Genomic DNA, 18,767 nt, shown 5'->3' with positions numbered 1-18,767 from the left:
TCACCATCAAGGCGATGAATAGCGCTGTCGCGTATGTTATCTGTAGCACCGGTTCTTAGTTTGTCTAGCTCCTGTTTGGGTACTAGATACATTTTCTCTGTATGCTCCATTATCTTCCTGCGAGCAGACTTGTTATTATAGGGATTGCAAAAGCTAAAAGAGGGCCGATAAACCCGCCGGCCTGCTTTAGTAGCCGCTTCTTTTTCTTTATGGGCTGAGATCTGTTGCTCAGGGTTCTTATAGCTTTACGCCACTTCTTTAATATGCCTTTTTGTCGCTCTTTCAGCGGAATCCTGCCTTTTAAGATGTTTAAAGCAATCTCGCCTATGGCTGTAATTAAATCATTGCTTGCATTGTGCAAAATAGACTTTCGGACAGCCGGGGTTGCCTTCACCAGAGTTTTTAAGAGAGCCCAGTTACGTCTCTCAGACATCTTTACAGCACAACGCACACAGCGTAGAATGTCTGATACCTGGGTAAAATTCACTTTTTAGAAGTGTTTTTCTTTTGAACATAAACAGCAGGCAACGCTGGTGGAAACAAGCCGGTCCTTAAGCGAAGTTCCTCAGGGGTATTAGCTCTCAAATCTACAAGCAAATACCCATAAGGCTCCCGCGTGGCATCCTCAAAAGCTTCTAGGAAAAAACGTGTTTTTCCGGGGTACATCTGACGAGCTAGAGTTAAAATTTGTAATTTATCTCGGGGGTTATTAAAAAGCACCATGTATTTTGTGTTTAAATTTATCGTACGGCTTTTCTTACCCTGACAAAATATGTTTTGTACCAGGTAGAAAATGCTGAGATTTCTGTGGTGCACATACTTGGTAAAGGCTTTTTCTATCTCACAATTTTCACTAGCACTCTCCATGAGATCATCAACAATAGCCAAATTCACCTTCTCCGGTGGGAATAATTCGTCATCTACGAATGTATTCGGCAGACCCTCCACAAATCTGGCGTGGGGAAAAGAGAGAGAGATTTCATCATATAGTTTTTGCCAACACGAATAAAACCAAACAATATTATCAGGTTTCTGAGAAAAATTAGTTTCAATATTATACAGCAGTTGTTTTACAAAATAGCTCTTTCCAGAATTAGACGGCCCTGCTAGAATGCATGAGAATGGATGTTGCAAGCGTGTATCCATCACCACAATACTCGGCTAATACCCAAAAGGCAGGGTTGTGAAACCATCAATTAGTCGCCGCTTTGTATAAACGCACTTTTGTGTTTTGCGTAACGGCCTCGTTTCAATCTCCCAGTACTTTTTATTTCTTACAATGGACAGTTGTTGTACGACAATACGCTTCTGTGTATCTGTGTCAGAATTGCTCGGGTAGTCCAGAACTAGATCTTTTAGACTGTTGAAATTAATAGATTGAGAGTTACCAACATTTAGTGTTATACCCTTAACTTTTAAGACAGTTTTACCGATGTTGAGTTTGTATCCGTAAGTTTTGGGGCCCGCGGATACAAATTCCGTGATGTGTGTACCATCGGGTATTTTGTATAATAAAGAGAAACCAGGCGCACAACTATAGTCAAAATAACAGGGAGGTGCCAAGGGGCCGGTAGTAATGAACTACATGAGCAAGAAAGAGAAAAAAGGCACTACCGTAAAAGCCCGCACACTACACCAAATAGTAATAATATAAAGCTTTATTAAGTACACCAAAACAGCAGAAAAAATGCATAAAACATAAGTAAAAACAGAGCAATAGCACCCCACTCCTGGACCCCCTATGCTGTGAGGGCACTACATCCACAATCCAAATGGTAAATAGAATGATGACAATAAATACATAGTTACAAAAAATATCAACATAAATATAAATATACAATAGTAACCATACACAATCCCAATGGTTAATAGAATGATGACAATAAATACACAGTAACAAAAATATCAATATAAATATACAATAGTCACCATAAACATATATAGTAATGCCCCAAGAATAACAGATGGCAAAAGACCTCCTATAGCAATCATGAATATATTAAAAAAAAAAAAAAAAAAAGGAAGCAAAGCGCAGCTAATATAGTGGCCAGCATAAATCCTGTTTGGGCGAGTATATACCTATAGCCCAGTCAAAGTAATGGCCACAATAACAAATGCTATAGTTAACCCACCATAGCCCATGAAAGACAAATAGTAAGGCCCGCACAAAAAAGTAAGTGCAATAAAGGCCCTGTCATATGTGCAAATGGAGTCGCACAGATCTGAAGCTGCAAGCCATAATATAAATCAAGACCCAGACAAAATAAGAGGGAGATACCAACCAGAAGGGGGCCCCAGATGAAAGTAAGAGCGGGGTGCGACCCAACGCGTATCGCCGTAACCCGTACGGCTTCGTCAGGGGAAGATGTGTACACATGGATGCCAGGCACATAAATACCTGCTGGCTGATTGATGTACCAGGTGCAGGTGTGGACCACAGGTGCATGAGAGAGGCATGAATGCAGGAGCCGGAAATGAGATGTAAATCACAGCATTAAGCTGCGCATGAGCAAGAAAACATGGCACAACAGCGCCAGCGTGGGGAGATGAGAGGCAGGACAGGCCCAGGTGCACCCCACATAGTGGCGCCAGTCCGCGCATGAACATAGCGACACGGCGCCTGCGTGTAAAAATCACAGGCAAGAAAAGCCTAGGCGTACATAAAACAGTAGCGCTGGCCCGTGTATAAGCGCAGAATCATCAAAACACAGCGCCTGCGTAGAGAAAAGGCGCAGATAGTCAGCACACACAGCAGAAGGCAGCGCCCGACTAATAAAGCTGCAGCGCAGCGGGCACCTGCAGCGAGAGCACCCATGAGCCGGTCAGCATAAGCACGGCCAGAGCGGCCAGGATACAGGACAAAACAACGGGCCCGTATATATATACACACACACACATGAATAGACAAACAAATAACATAAAAAGTACAAGACAAAGTACTGCAAAAAAAATAAATAAATAAATAAATAAATAAAAAATAATAATAAAAATAATAATAATAATAAATAAAAAGAAAATGAAAGAAAATTTTTTATTATTAAGATTGAAAAAATTAGGAATAAGCCCACAGACTCCACAGTCAATGCAACGGGGGCCCATAGAACAGTATGCAGTATGTTAATGTATAATAGAGAATTAAATACATATGTCAGACTATCAAAAAGTCAAGACCCGTAATCATAACCTATATCGACCCCAAGACCATATTGGACGCGCACTAGACTAAGAAATGCTGGGGGGGGGGAAAAAAAAAAAAAAAGAGAAAAGGAAATAATAATAATAATAATGATAATAATAATAATAATTAAAGAAAAAACATATAAATGCAAACATTTGCCAAGAGCAGAAAAAATGGGCCATATACAAAGAGAGCCACAGAAAATCCAATCCGTAGGAGAATGCGACAATAACCAATATAGGTAAATGTAGGCCCCCATGAAGATCCAGGAGAGACGGAATCGAAGACTCTAAAGACTAGGTATGTAGTATATCCGAGATGTCAGTAGTTAGTTTCCAAATTTATCCCAGGGATGCTGGAGGCAATCCCACATCCAAACCATATAGGAACCAGATGATCACGTAAAAAAGGCCCAGAATAGGAGAGGGACATGCGGCACCTGTAAAAAATAGGGGAAAAGCAAAATAATTAATAGATGACCCCGAGGAACAAGCCTACAGAGGCCAAAACCTATTCACCCAAAAAGCCAGTGAATAGAAGCTCCTCATTAAGCCCTGCTGGAGCTGTAGAGTTCAGGTTGAAAATCCAGCGGGACTCTGACCGCAGAAGCAATATCTTGGGACATCCCCCCCTATTGGATATTTGTATCTTCTCCAACCCAACCACCCGTGTGTTGTTGATTTTACCGGAGTGGTGGGTGAGATAATGGGACGCCACTGAAGTAAGGAGTTTACCCTTTGCTTGATCCAAAGAGGCCAGATTGATAGTAGAAAAATGCTTCTGTATGCGTCGTCGGAGTTCCTGAGATGTCTGTCCCACGTATACCATATGACATGGACATATTAAGGCATAGATGACACAACTGCTCTTGCAATTAATGTAGTTCTTCAAGGTGTATCTGGTTCCATCCCTGGGATTAACAAAAAAATCTCTGTTAGCACACATAAAGGGGCACACATTGCAGCTACCGCATGCAAAGGAACCCTTTAGAACCACACCCCGCTGTAACCTCTTCGTCTGTCTTGTATAATGGCTCCTAGTAAGAAGGTCCCTAAAATTAGGAGCCCTTCTTGCCGTGAGCAGAGGCATGTCGCTGACAATTTGGGAAGTCTGTAGATCGGTCGTGAGAATATCCCAATGTCTGCGAAGAATCCCCCTTACATGTGACCAATGGGAATTGAAGGTAGTAATAAAACGAGGTCTGGAGTTGACAATTTTCGTCTTAGCAGTCAGTAAAGATACCTGGGATTGGGACCTGGCCCGCTCGTAGGCCGCCGAGATACACCGCCTTGGATAGCTTCTATCTTTAAGTCGTGAGGTAAGCTCCCGTGCTTCCAACCGGAAATCTTTATCTTCAGTGCAATTCCGTCTAACACGCAAGAATTGTCCGATAGGTACTCCTCTCTTAGTGTGCGCTGGGTGGAAACTACGATATTCTAAGAGGGAGTTCGTAGCTGTGGGTTTTCGAAACAGGCTCGTAACCAGTGATCCATTCTCCTTAGTAACCCGGAGGTCCAAAAATGTCACTGAGGACGGGGAAATTTCATATGTCAAGATGATATTATGCGTATTGCAATTTAATGCCTCGATGAAATCCCGGCATTCTGAAGCTGTACCTGTCCAAACAAAGAATAGGTCATCAATGTAACGCCGCCAATAGCGTACATGGTTGTTATATGATGCCATAGGGTAGACCACAGTGGCCTCCCACCAACCCAAAAATAGGTTCGCGAGGGCCGGGGCACAGCGCGCCCCCATGGCCACCCCTGATACCTGTAAAAAGAAAGTCCTGTCGAACACAAAATAATTGTGATTCAAAATGAAACTCAAAAGGTCAACCACAAAAGAGTCGTGCATTCTGTCAGAATTCACGACAAGGTCAAAGAAATATAAAACTGCCGCGGTCCCATCCCCATGGTTAATATTTGAATACAGGGACTCCACGTCACATGTAACGAGCAGAGCCTGTGTTGGTATGCTCATGTCCAAACATGTGCGAATGAAACATGAAGAGTCCTGTACAAAGGAGGGCAGTTGTTTAACCAAAGGCTGTAGAAAATAATCTACATAGATTGATGCCTTTTCACATAGGCTCCCAATACTGGCCACAATGGGCCGACCAGGAGGCTTAACCAAATTTTTGTGCACCTTGGGCAGCATGTAAAAGGTAGACACAATAGGACACTCCACCCACAAAAATCTGAATTCTTGTTCCCGGATAATGCCCAAATCCTTGGCCCTGTCCAGGAGCCTCCTGTATTTCACAGAAAATATTCCTGTGGGATCTGACGGGAGTTTCCTATAGAATTTGGTATTCTGCAATTGACGATTGGCCTCCTCCAGATATAAACCATGTGGCCAGAGAACCACATTGCCCCCTTTATCGGCCTCCTTGATGATAAACGCCTGATTGTTTTTGAGGCCCATAATAGCCCTCCTCTCCATGGCATTCAGATTGTTAGGTAAAGAAGCCCGGACAGATAGTGAGAGTATATCCTTCTTTACTAGTTCAAAAAAAACCCTAACCGAGGGTACCAAAGAGAGAGGGGGAGCCGTGGTAGATTTGGTCCTATGGGGGAAACGACCCTTACCTGTCACATCAGAATTCTCCTGTAATAAGTCCAATAAATCCTGTAAGACACGTCGATCAGCCTGGTCCACATTATCAATTAATTGTGGTTTATTGTGTAGGACCTGGAGAACCAAAGACCTACAAAAAAGATACAGGTCCTTGATAAGCACAAATTTATCAACCGGCTGGACAGGTGAAAAAGTCAAACCCCTTTGAAGCACAGAGGTTTCAATTGGTGATAGCTGGTAATCAGACAAATTAATAATATGTAAAGTGTCACCTTGTACCTGACTTTCTGGTGTGCATTGTGACGACCCATCTGGCACAGCTATTTGCGAAATCTCCTGCGTTGATTGTAAAATGTCGGTCTGTGAAACTTTTTTTTTAATATATTCATGATTGCTATAGGAGGTCTTTTGCCATCTGTTATTCTTGGGGCATTACTATATATGTTTATGGTGACTATTGTATATTTATATTGATATTTTTGTTACTGTGTATTTATTGTCATCATTCTATTAACCATTGGGATTGTGTATGGTTACTATTGTATATTTATATTTATGTTGATATTTTTTGTAACTATGTATTTATTGTCATCATTCTATTTACCATTTGGATTGTGGATGTAGTGCCCTCACAGCATAGGGGGTCCAGGAGTGGGGTGCTATTGCTCTGTTTTTACTTATGTTTTATGCATTTTTTCTGCTGTTTTGGTGTACTTAATAAAGCTTTATATTATTACTATTTGGTGTAGTGTGCGGGCTTTTACGGTAGTGCCTTTTTTCTCTTTCTTTACCATCGGGTATTTCACTGGTCAGCTCCCCCAGGTAATCGCCTAAAGGCGGCTGCCACTCACCATCTCTCTGTACAAAAATAACAGAATCTGTGTCGTGATAAAGGCACCTCTCCTGCAGCCGGTCCAGCAGCGAATAGAGCTCTAGCCGGGCATATGCTGTTGTAAAACACGCTATAAAAATGTTTGTGTTTTTGTTGACGGTGTGGTGACCTTTTGCGTATTTCCAGTTAATGGTTGCGGTGTCATCATCAAGGAAATGTAACATCGAGATGTCATAGTAAGGCAGGAACAAATACTTAAAAAGCTCATCTGGATCCCTAACAATGCTGGTACATGATAGATTAGATCTCTGAGCAAACTTCCCCCATAAAGAATTTAAGAAAAGCTTGGAGATCTGTCTCTTAGCAGGGTTGACAGCTATATGTTCAGGTCGTAATTGCACACCTTCTTTTTCAAGAAAGGAGTCAATGTACTGCCTTTTCTTGACCTCATCAGTGCACCAGCTAGGGTAACCAGAGCCTTCCTGCTTCTCCCTCAGATGTAATTTAATGTAGGGTGCAAACAGATCATCAGTGGTTTTAGGAAAATGCCATATTTCATAGATGTGCGCGATCCGATACCCTTTTTCTATCGCCATCTCGAGCTCTATAGTGCACCAGGTGCCTGACAATGCACGCTCTTCATCACTATGCGCACAAATATCTGCCTGGGAATTTACAGCGCATGTGTAGCATAGGGGAAACATTAATTTTTTGTTGAGTTTTACCGGTAGAACTGGAAAAAATAAATCTCTCGGTGGGTAGACCTTGACTTTAGCAATGCCAAAGTATTTTTTAATGAATCCAAAATTGTCATAGATGATGTCTGGATGACCTACAGGGTATGTTTTAGTTTTTTTTTACAAAGGGGTACAGACTGGTGAAATCGTAGTAATGTAAAGTCTCCCCTTCTGCCAGCTGGTGATAGAGCTTAATGGCGTTAGTTCGCCCGCCATAAAGTGCATCACGGGGGTCTAAAGGAACGGGGAATTCCATCTGGTGGAGAAATGATTGAAGGTTAGAATCATTTTCAACCATTTCATTCCACTCATGCTCCCACATCACTCTTATTGTGTAGCCGCAGGCCTGTAAGTAGCGCTTTTTAGCTAAAAAGGTGTAATATAATTGTCCGTAGGACGTGTTTGTGACCTTATTCGTGTCATTTTCATTATAGCACACGGGACACCCGTGGTAAAAACACCCCTGAAATTCAAATGCTATGTGTTGGCCGCTAACATAGGCATAACCATCTAGAAAATATTTCCCAACTCGTTTTTCACCACCTCTCAATGCGTGGCGGATGTCGATGTACTCGGATTGTGCTACATACATGAGCCATTGTATAGCCGATGACGAGTAGCGCTTTTTTGCCTTGTGATAATTATCACCAGGCAAAATGCAGATGGTCTTTTTTGGAAGAAATTTAAACCTGTACATTGCCATACACACTGAGGCCAGAGTGATGAGCTGAAAAGGATCAACACATCTGCTCACTACAATCGTTTGCCTTTGACGATTACAGTATTTTTTTACATTTTTCTGTGTCATCTGCATAATATGCTCTCTATAGATCTCGCAGGCATGTCTCAGAATTTCAACATCTTGTTTGCAATAAGATTTTAGCTCAGCCTTGAAGTCAAAAGTTGTATTTACCTGTGTCGCATACCACTCCAGGAACTCTACCTTCTCACCAGGTGACATGTACTCCACCCCATAATATTTTACATCAGGTATGGGGCCTACATAGTTTTGGTTTTCTCTGGTATTAAAAAAGTGTGGAAAATGTTCTTTGCCTCCTGAAAAACCCATGGCCTGTGGTAATTTACTGAGTTTCATGGGGATAAAATTTAGAGAGTCTATGAACCTTATAGACAGATCGGGTAGCGTCACACACAAGAGGCGGCCACCTCGGGTTATCAACTTTACCTGTAGTTTTTCAGAAATCAGTTCCTTAACAATAAAGTATGAGTCGTATCTACCACCATTGTGGGCAATAAATGTGTGATCTGAAAATTTACCGCTTGTAAAGAACTGTACAAAGTCATGTGTACAGGTATCACCCTCAAACTCCCAGGAGGGGTGACCATACAGCGTAGTAGCATAAATGTAATTCGGAATATGTATGCCTGTCTCCTGCATACATTCAAAATCATAAAAGATATAACAATCCGTCTCATCCTGTGCTACATACCGCCGCATGTAACAAAGATGAGCATCAAATTTATTTATACGGCCGCGACATACAGGGCAGCGCAAACCATTACATTTATGCTCAGTCTCGCTATTTCTGAAAACAAAACGGTTGCATTTATCACAAAATGTTTTAAGCCTGCAGAATGTTAAGTCGGCTACACCCAATTGTGTGTGATAATCTAAGCACTCGCTCGATCGGCAGTAAGTCCTGCAAATAGGGCACCTGGGCTGTTGCTCGTCAGCGGTTTCTACACAATCATCTCTCTGACAGGACTTACAAAAATACTGACAGGAATGACTGCTCTTGTGATGAAACACAGAATTGCAGCGTTCGCAAAAGTAATCAGCACCGATAAAGCCCTTCATATTTTTCATACCGTAGTAGTAGTGATCATGGAACAATATGAATACGGTTTTACCGTTAGCTGTATTGCCGCTCTGAAAGTAGCGCCAGTCACCCTGACTATAGTACAGTACTTTAATGGTGACCCCCAAATATTTTTCAAATGCAGGAATGTCGCTAAAGCTCACTAACTGACCATCAGGGATGCCCAGTGCTGTGTGTATATTTTTAGAGCGGCTCAGTAAATCGCCATCAGCGAGACCCGTGTCGTCCATCAGGGCGCACACACTAGCAGCCAAACACAGATTTGTCGTGTAATTGTTAAAATCATACAGCCATTGTCTCTTTTGTTTAATGATCTGACTGCTCGCTATAGATTTCAAGCGCCTTTTTTGTTTTACACCACCACAGCGGTTTTTAATGATGGTGACGACTAGCTTTAGCAAATTGGTTGCTATGCATTCAGCGTTACTTTGAAGTGTACGGGCAACGGCATTTAAAAAAGATTCGGAATTAAAATCTTCCCTGGTCTGTTTTGTAGCGAAAATAGGGTCTAGAGTATCGCCACCTTCAAGTCTTAACTGTACAAAGTCACCAGGTTCAATGTCCCTGATGATTCTATCCAGTAATGACTGAATGGCGTCATGAACAATATTCACGCCCTCTACAAATGACTGTACACACTCCAAATTTACAAATCTAAAATGATTTGTATGTATATGCCCGTTGAAATTGCGGAGAGCCCTTTGATGGTGATAGATGTGTTGTAAAAATACTGTATGCTCGGGGTACAACACATCACCATCAGCGGCTGTGTCAACGTCTGAGGCTTGTGAATTTTGTGTAGATGCGTGCAGGGCATCTGCAGAGTTGTCTCGGCTATGTGAATGTGGGTCTGGCGCATGTGGCTGCAACTGTGGGGTCTGTAGCGGTGTTGCAGGACACAAGCCACCACGACGCCTCCTAGAGCATAGCGCGCGCCTGGCGCTGACCAACAATTTTAGAGCCCTCTTTATAACTCTAGCCCTATTATAGCTGGGTGGTGTTGATTTAGGTGGTTTATGCATACCGTGGCCGACCATGTTTAGTCATAATGGGCTAGCGGCAGCTGTTGTCTCGCCATCCAGCTGCAGATTCCGGAGTGCATATAGTTCGGCCTTATTAGCGTGTGTTGGGGTTTGTGTTGATAATAATTTTTCAAAAGTATCACAAAAAAACATTATGTTGGGGCCCCAGAGTTTGTAGCGTAAGTAGCGCGTGAACAGCTCCTGAAACACAGTCATTTCAGCAACCCCCCAAACGATGGATTCATGCATCAGATTTGTAGATGGCGCTTGAATCCTCGGCTTTTTACACAACTTAACACTCGCTGGTAAAGCCCTCTTTAACCGTTTCTTAGCATTAACAGAGTTAGATACACAAGCATGAGATGTGCCACCCAAATTAGAGGCGCCTGTGGGGGCAGCGCCAGAGGAGTTAGCAGGTACAGTTAGATATGCCGCTGGCGGCTGCATAGTGTGTGACATACGTATAATGATCGGTTCTACGGCTGATTGCTTACCATCAGCGAGCTGATCAATCGCGCGATCAAGCGCTTCACCAGTCATCGTGGCTGTGACACCCACGACACCGGATGTGCTTGCTGGCTCTGTAATATGCTTTGTTTTTTGCTTATGTTTTCGGGGTGCCTCTACCACTTCTGGATATAGTAGCGATGGGTCATTCACACGGCTGATCGATGGCTGTCCACCACTTGAATGGGGTATTTCACGCTGGACCGCAGACACAGGGTTTCCCAGGCCGTGCACCACACAGGTCGACGATACCGGGGTTGTTCTAACAGGTCCATTAGACGCCTGTATTGCCATCCACACTGGTACTGAACCATTCTCGGAGAGCTGTAGCGGCTGTAAAGGTGCTGGAGGTGTTTTTCTCATGACTCTGCTTTTAGCTGCAGGAAAGATTATACATTTGTCAGATATGTGCGCGACCGTCGCGTGTCGCTGCGCATAGCTGCGGGAAAGATTATACATGTGTCAGATATGTATCAGATATGTGTCAGATATGTGCCAGATATGTGTCAGATATGTGCCAGATATGTGTCAGATATGTGCCAGATATGTGTCAGATATGTGTGGACTCAGGATCTCATTGGAGAAGCACTTGTATCATTGACTGTTCAGAGAGTGTGCACGTATATCAAAATATACACTTACAGGCTAGCGATATGGGGCGGATGACTGCCGTGGTGGCTTCTGGAGCTTCTGTGGGGTTCTCCATTAGCAGGTGTATATTCTCTTTTGTGAAAATCCTTCTAGGCTTCAGTTTACAAGCTATAAATAAAGATATAGGACTTAGTAGTGGCGAGGAGGATTTTCTCAGAGCGGTTGTGCAAAAACACGTTTTCATACGACTGCTACCTTTTCCTTTCTTGCTCGCAGGTCCTCGCGGTTTTTTAGGGGCTCTAGAAACAGGGCTGTCTCTCGGTGTGGGGGTCTGGTACAACAGGTCTTCAACGATCATCTGATTGTGTTCCGATGTAGCTGGTTCTGGAATCAGGTTGACATCTGTAGAGAATGAATATATATTTACACGTCTAAATACTTAAAAGAGATTCATGTCGCCATCTGTAAAGAATTAATATATGATTACACGTCTAAATACTTAAAAGATATATACACACACACACACACGCGCACACAGACACACAACGCACCTATGATGTCCTGGGCAAAAGCCCATGCATCAGCCTCATCAGTGATACTATACTCAGCCCCAGTTGTATCACACCCCAGAGCAGGCACGCTGCAGCTGTTTAAATTATCATCCGGGAGGTTCCTGACAAGTTCATCTTAAACAAGAAAGAATAAAAAACAATATAAATATAATATACATAACAGCACTTACTTAGAATGGTACACTAACTGATGCATTTACATAAAGCTTGAAACATACCTAATATCGTATCCTCAAGTAGGTCGGAAAAAGCCGAAACATTTTGGGATTCCATCTAAAATAAATTATCTGTGTAAATTTTTGTGCTATCTATATTAATTTCACAACACAAATATTGTTTATACAGTTAAGCTATATTATACAGCGCAACTAAATTTGCGAGTGCGGCATAAATATGTTTATACTAAGCAAACATAGGTAATAAGTACGCGCTGAATATGCTAGTTATGATGTATTAACAGCTATTAACTATTGTATTACACAAATCGTGTCATAATAAATATATGCTTAAATAATAAATATGTTTATACTAACCAAACATAGGTAATAAGTATGCGCTGAATACGCTAGTTATGATGTATTAACAGCTATTAACTACTGTATCACACAAATCATGTCATAATAAATATATGCTTAAATAATAAATATGTTTATACTAACCAAACATAGGTAATAAGTACGCGCTGAATACGCTAGTTAGGATGTATTAACAGCTATTAACTACTGTATTACACAAATCATGTCATAATAAATATATGCTTAAATAATAAATATGTTTATACTAAGCAAACATAGGTAATAAGTACACGCTGAATACGCTAGTTAGGATGTATTAACAGCTATTAACTACTGTGTTACACAAATCATGTCATAATAAATATATGCTTAAATAATAAATATGTTTATACTAACCAAACATAGGTAATAAGTATGCGCTGAATACGCTAGTTAGGATGTATTAACAGCTATTAACTACCGTATTACTCAAATTATTAAACAACAACCTTAATTATGTTTTAGAGATGCGTAGTTAAATATAATTAAGCATTTGCGAATAATAAGACAACTGTCTTATATACTTACATTTAGAATAGCACCGCTGTTGTCTGACTTCTGGTGATGCCTGATGTACTGCAGTAGTAGAGACAGTTGCATGCCTGACTGGTACAGACAGCTGTATTTATTCTGACGTGTCAGAAAGCAAGCCAAGTGTTAACACCCAGAAACACACCCAGTTACGCCCCGTCACACGCCTTCTGTTAACACCCAGAGCACACACATGCAAACAATTATTGCATGATATAGTCGGATTAAAACAGGGAATTATATACCGTATATACTCGAGTATAAGCCGAGATTTTCAGCCCAAATTTTTGGGCTGAAAGTGCCCCCTCGGCTTATACTCGAGTCACGGTCGGCGGGTGAGGGGGAGAGGGCGCTGAGGCATACTCACCTAGTCCCGGCGATCCTGTCGCTCCCCCTGCCCGTCCCACGGTCTCCGGGTGCAGCAGCCTCTTCCCCTGAGCGGTCACGTGGGACCGCTCATTAGAGAAATGAATAGGCTGCTCCACCTCCCATAGGGGCGGAGCCGCCTATTCATTTCTCTAATGAAGCGGTGCCGGTGACCGCTGATAGAGGAAGAGGCTGCGGCACCGAAGACCAGCTGTCCGGGGGAAGGAGCGGGACGCCGGGAGCAGGTAAGTATCGCATATTCACCGGTCCTCGTTCCACACGCCGGGCGCTGTCTCCATCTTCCCGGCGTCTCTCTCTCTCCTCACTGACTGTGCAGGTCAGAGGGCGCGATGACGCATATAGTGTGCGCGCCGCCCTCTGCCTGATCAGTCAGTGCAGGGAGACGCCGGGAAGATGGCGCCGAGGAGCTGCAAGAGAGGTGAGTATGTGTTTTTTTATTTTTATTGCAGCAGCAGCACAGCTATGGGGCAATAATGGACGGTGCAGAGCACTATATGGCACAGCTATGGGGCAATAATGGACGGTGCAGAGCACTATATGGCACAGCTATGGGGCAACGGTGCAGAGCACTATATGGCACAGCTATGGGGCAGTAATGGTGCAGAGCACTATATGGCACAGCTATGGGGCAATAATGGTGCAGAGCACTGTATGGCACAGCTATGGGGCAATAATGGTGCAGAGCACTATATGGCACAGCTATGGGGCAATGGTGCAGAGCACTGTATGGCACAGCTATGGGGCAATAATGGTGCAGAGCACTATATGGCACAGCTATGGGGCAATGGTGCAGAGCACTGTATGGCACAGCTATGGGGCAATGGTGCAGAGCACTATATGGCACAGCTATGGGGCAATGGTGCAGAGCACTATATGGCACAGCTATGGGGCAACGGTGCAGAGCACTATATGGCACAGCTATGGGGCAGTAATGGTGCAGAGCACTATATGGCACAGCTATGGGGCAGTAATGGTGCAGAGCACTATATGGCACAGCTATGGGGCAATAATGGTGCAGAGCACTATATGGCACAGCTATGGGGCAATAATGGTGCAGAGCACTATATGGCACAGCTATGGGGCAATAATGGTGCAGAGCACTGTATGGCACAGCTATGGGACAATAATGGTGCAGAGCACTATATGGCACAGCTATGGGGCAATAATGAACGGTGCAGAGCACTATATGGCACAGCTATGGGGCAATAATGGTGCAGAGCACTATATGGCACAGCTATGGGGCCATAATGAACAGTATGGAGCATCTATTTTTATTTTTGTAATTCACCGGTAGCTGCTGCATTTTCCACCCTAGGCTTATACTCGAGTCAATAAGTTTTCCCAGTTTTTTGTGGCAAAATTAGGGGGGTCGGCTTATACTCGGGTCGGCTTATACTCGAGTATATACGGTACAACTGAATTTCTGAAAGAAGCAGGCTGCTGATTATCGAGACACAATCATTTTATTCAATCATGGGTTCTAATACCTGGAATCACATATTAGGAAAACAATATTTTACAGCTAGGGAGCCCGGATCATTCGGCGGACTCGACAAATTATTTAGAGCGACGAGAGACCGCGGAATAAAGAAATCTGACGTGTCTGAGTGGCTGAATAGCCAAGATGCTTACACGCTGCATAAGCCTAACATTGATGCGCAGTGGCAGGCGGATGTTTAATTGACTATTCAAGGGAAAATGATAATGTCAAATACATCCTGACGGTGATTGATACTCTATCGCGATACGCGTGGTGCGTTGCCTTGTCAAACAAGACCGGAGCTATTGTGGCCAGGTCGTTCGAATTAATATTTCAAAATGATAAGCGCATACGGAAGAAATTGCAGACGGATCGCGGCAAAGAATTTATAAATTCGTCACTCAAGCAACTATGTAATTTACATAATATTCACCACTTTTTTACCAACAATGATGTGAAAGCAGCTATGGTAGAGCGCTTTAATCGCACATTAAAAACCCGTATGTGGCGCTATCTTACGAAGCATAACACCTTTAGGTATATCGATATTTTACCGGATTTGGTGCATAGCTACAACCATACTTATCACTCAACTATACGTTGTAGCCCGGCTGAAGTGAGTTCGGAAAACGCTATGCAGATCTGGCGCAATATTTACAGTTCTACTATTACTAATAAACCGATTAAACCGACTTTAAAGGTCGGAGATCATGTGAGAATTTCCCGCTATAAAGGGACATTCTGCAAGGGGTATTTGAAAACGTACAGCGAAGAGATTTTTTTAATTACAGACGTATCCAGTAAATTTCATAAACCTCTTTATAAAATTAGTGATTTAGCCGGCGACCCTGTAGAGGGGTCATTTTATAAGGAAGAACTGCAAAAAATACCTATGGATGAGAATCGTGTCTACAGAGTAGAAAAGATTTTGAGAAAAAAACGTGTCGGGGGTGTGAGTCACTGCTTCGTCAAATGGCTGGGGTACCCCGAAAAATTCAATAGTTGGATTCCGGCCTCGGAGTTGACAGATATATAGTCATGGAAGCACGCTCGTTTTTCGTGACACTGCCCAGTAATTCCTCAATTAAAATCTACCCCGATAACACCATATCGAATTACAACACCAAGTTAGCGAGGGCCGTTCTCCTTTCAGACGCTTATGAAGTGGCGTTAACGGAACACGTTTGAGGCTTTTGAAGGGAACTTCTACACTGCCAAACACGGCGAACCGTTAGAACATTATCACATAAAATCAGGATTTTACTCGAACATTCATAAGTTGGTTGGCGCGGTCAATGCCCGAATAGAGGCGCTGAATTTATCCGCGCCTGCCTACAGAATACAGTATGATGAGCTATGCCGAGAGGTGGTCCTGCCCGACCCGGCCCCTATACAGTTTGCTCTGGGTACTAAGCTAAAATTTATTTTCGGGCTACAGACCGTCGATGACTCCTCCGTTGCTTTAATGCCGTGGAATCGACGCTTTTACACCGATTCAAAGGCTGGTTTTTATTCGCTTTTTGTATACACTGATATAATTCAGCACCAGCTTGTAGGCGACAGTTACGTTCAACTGTTACGAACCATAGAAGTTAGCGGCGATGATAATGATATTGTCGCGGTGCGCTACACGCGTGTTATGACCTGGTGGTTAGGAGCACCCGAAGTGACCTGATGGTTAAAACAGAAAACCTGGGACAAGCTCTGAGGAAGTGGTAACTCTACTGACCGCAATCCCTAATCCTATCACACACACTAGAAATAGCCGTGGAGCGTACCTAACTCTCCCTAGACGCCTCTTCACAGCCTAAGAGCTAACTACCCCTAAAGATAGAAATAGCAGCCTACCTTGCCTCAGAGAAATTCCCCAAAGTAAGGTAGCCCCCCACAAATATTAACTGTGAGTTAAGAGGGAAGTGACAAACACAGGAATGAAACAGATTTTAGCAAAGGAGGCCGAATCTTCTCTAAAAAGACAGAGGATAGGAAAGGGAACTATGCGGTCAGTATAAAAACTACAAAAACCACGCAGAGTGTGCAAAAAGACCTCCACACCGACTCACGGTGTGGAGGTGCAGCTCTGCACCCCCAGAGCTTCCAGCTAGCAAGGAAATATCATAATAGCAGGCTGGACTGAAACATAGCATGTACTGAAAAATATATTCAAAAACCAATGAACAGCAAAATGACTAGCAAGGACTTAGCTTCTGCTGGAGTAGTCAGGTCAGCTGAGAATTCCAAGAGAGATCTGAACCAGTACTGAGACATTGACAGCTGGCATGGACTAACGACCTGGGCAGAGTTAAATAGGGAAGCCAGCAGCAGAAATAAACGAGGGCAGCTGAGAAAGCCAACCTCAAAGATCAGCAGTTCCACTCAAAGCCACCAGAGGGTGTCCAAGGACAGAACTCACCAAAGTACCATTCACGACCACAGGAGGGAGCCCGAGAACAGAATTCACAACACACGCGTCCCGATTACATACCGCTGTGCAAACAACACCTTGACTCCATAAACATTACAGTCATGTTGGACCGGGCTACGATTACATTTCAGACCGCGACAGTATTGACACGATAAAATGGTGTCTCAAAGGGTGTACGGTGACCCCGCTGTTTATGCCCGCTACTACACTGCCCAGTCGGGGCACGGGCTAGAGGGGTTCCGCGGGAGCGAGTACATGTATGGCTCCGGCCTGGCCGGGATATTTAAAGGCTTATTTCGCTGCGCCGTGCCGCTTTTCAGAAAAGGCTTAGAATTAGTAAAACCGCACATAAAGACGGCGGTCCGGAACATCGCGACGGACGCCGTCACGACCGCCTCAACGGCCCTTATGAAACGGATAAATACACAACCGCAGCAAGACGGATCTGGGATAATTTATGTCGCTAAAAAACCACAAAAAAGGAAGAGGCGCGCTTGCCCGCCTTTACCACTGATGCTCATGAATAAAACTACCACCAAGAGACGCCACCACCAGAAACGAGTAAGACGCTCTGCGGATGACATCTTCTAATCAGTTATCATGGCTTTCCTGCATGACGCTTCTGTAGAGTGCGCAAAATCTGAACTGGATATTTCTGACGTACCCCCGACACAAACAAGTATAGAAAAATCTCTATTTGTAGAAGTACAGCCGGTTGCGGCTCTGTCAGACAATGGCCCGTTGGAATTTTTCATATCTGGGAGCGGCGATTATTATTATGATCTAAACAATACGCTGTTGTACATAAGCTGTCGCATCGTGAAGCAAGATAATACGGCTATTGCCGATGACTCCCGGGTGGCTCTCATAAATTATCCTCTAGCCACCCTTTTTAACCAGGTCGATATTACTCTGGGAGATCGACTTATCTCACAATCGGACAATCTCTACAGCTATAGAGCGTACATAGAGACCCTTTTAAATTACAGCTCGCAGATGCTGTCATCACAATTTACAGCCGGTTTGTTCTATAAAGACACTGCGGGCCATCATAATGACCGGAGCTTGGATGGCGAAATGCAGGGTTTATCAAAAGAGCCAATGCAGCTTCTCGCTCAAAGCCCATCGACCTCTTGGGGCCCATTTTTGGGGATATATTTAATCAGCCAAAGTTAATATTGAATGGTCTTGACCTTAAGGTTAAGTTAACAAGAAATAAGGATGCTTTCTGCCTCATGTCCGCAGAAGCCGAGCCGTTGAAGGTGCAAATCTCGCAAGCGGCTCTCTATGTGAAAAGAGTGCAGGTGTCTCCGGCTGTCCGAATCGGCCACAGCCAGGCACTCCTAACCGCAAACGCCAAGTACGCTATTGACCGAACATGCCTGAAAGTGTACAGCATCGCCGCAGGGACAGGGATCACGAACCATGAGAACCTCTTCCTAGGCCAGATACCAAAGACTGTTATATTGGGGTCTGTAGATAATGAGGGGTTCAGCGGGGCTTACGCGAAAAATCCCCTTCAAATCCACC

At 43.5% G+C, this 18,767-nt stretch overlaps 1 long non-coding RNA gene across 1 annotated transcript; it reads right to left on the bottom strand.

Moving 5' to 3' along the window:
- Positions 1-3,441: 3,441 nt before the first annotated feature.
- On the bottom strand, positions 3,442-4,559 carry LOC143776051 (uncharacterized). Its single transcript, XR_013215759.1, has 3 exons — positions 4,421-4,559; positions 3,913-4,088; positions 3,442-3,617 (listed from the first exon to the last, which is right to left on the bottom strand). It is a non-coding gene; the product is annotated as an uncharacterized LOC143776051 (long non-coding RNA).
- Between the last annotated feature and the right edge of the window lie 14,208 nt (positions 4,560-18,767).

This window comes from Ranitomeya variabilis, chromosome 5 (genome assembly GCF_051348905.1).
Source record: "Ranitomeya variabilis isolate aRanVar5 chromosome 5, aRanVar5.hap1, whole genome shotgun sequence".
NCBI lineage: Eukaryota > Metazoa > Chordata > Amphibia > Anura > Dendrobatidae > Ranitomeya > Ranitomeya variabilis.
Note: the sequence above shows the minus strand (reverse complement) of the source record. Positions and strands in the feature narration are given on the sequence as shown.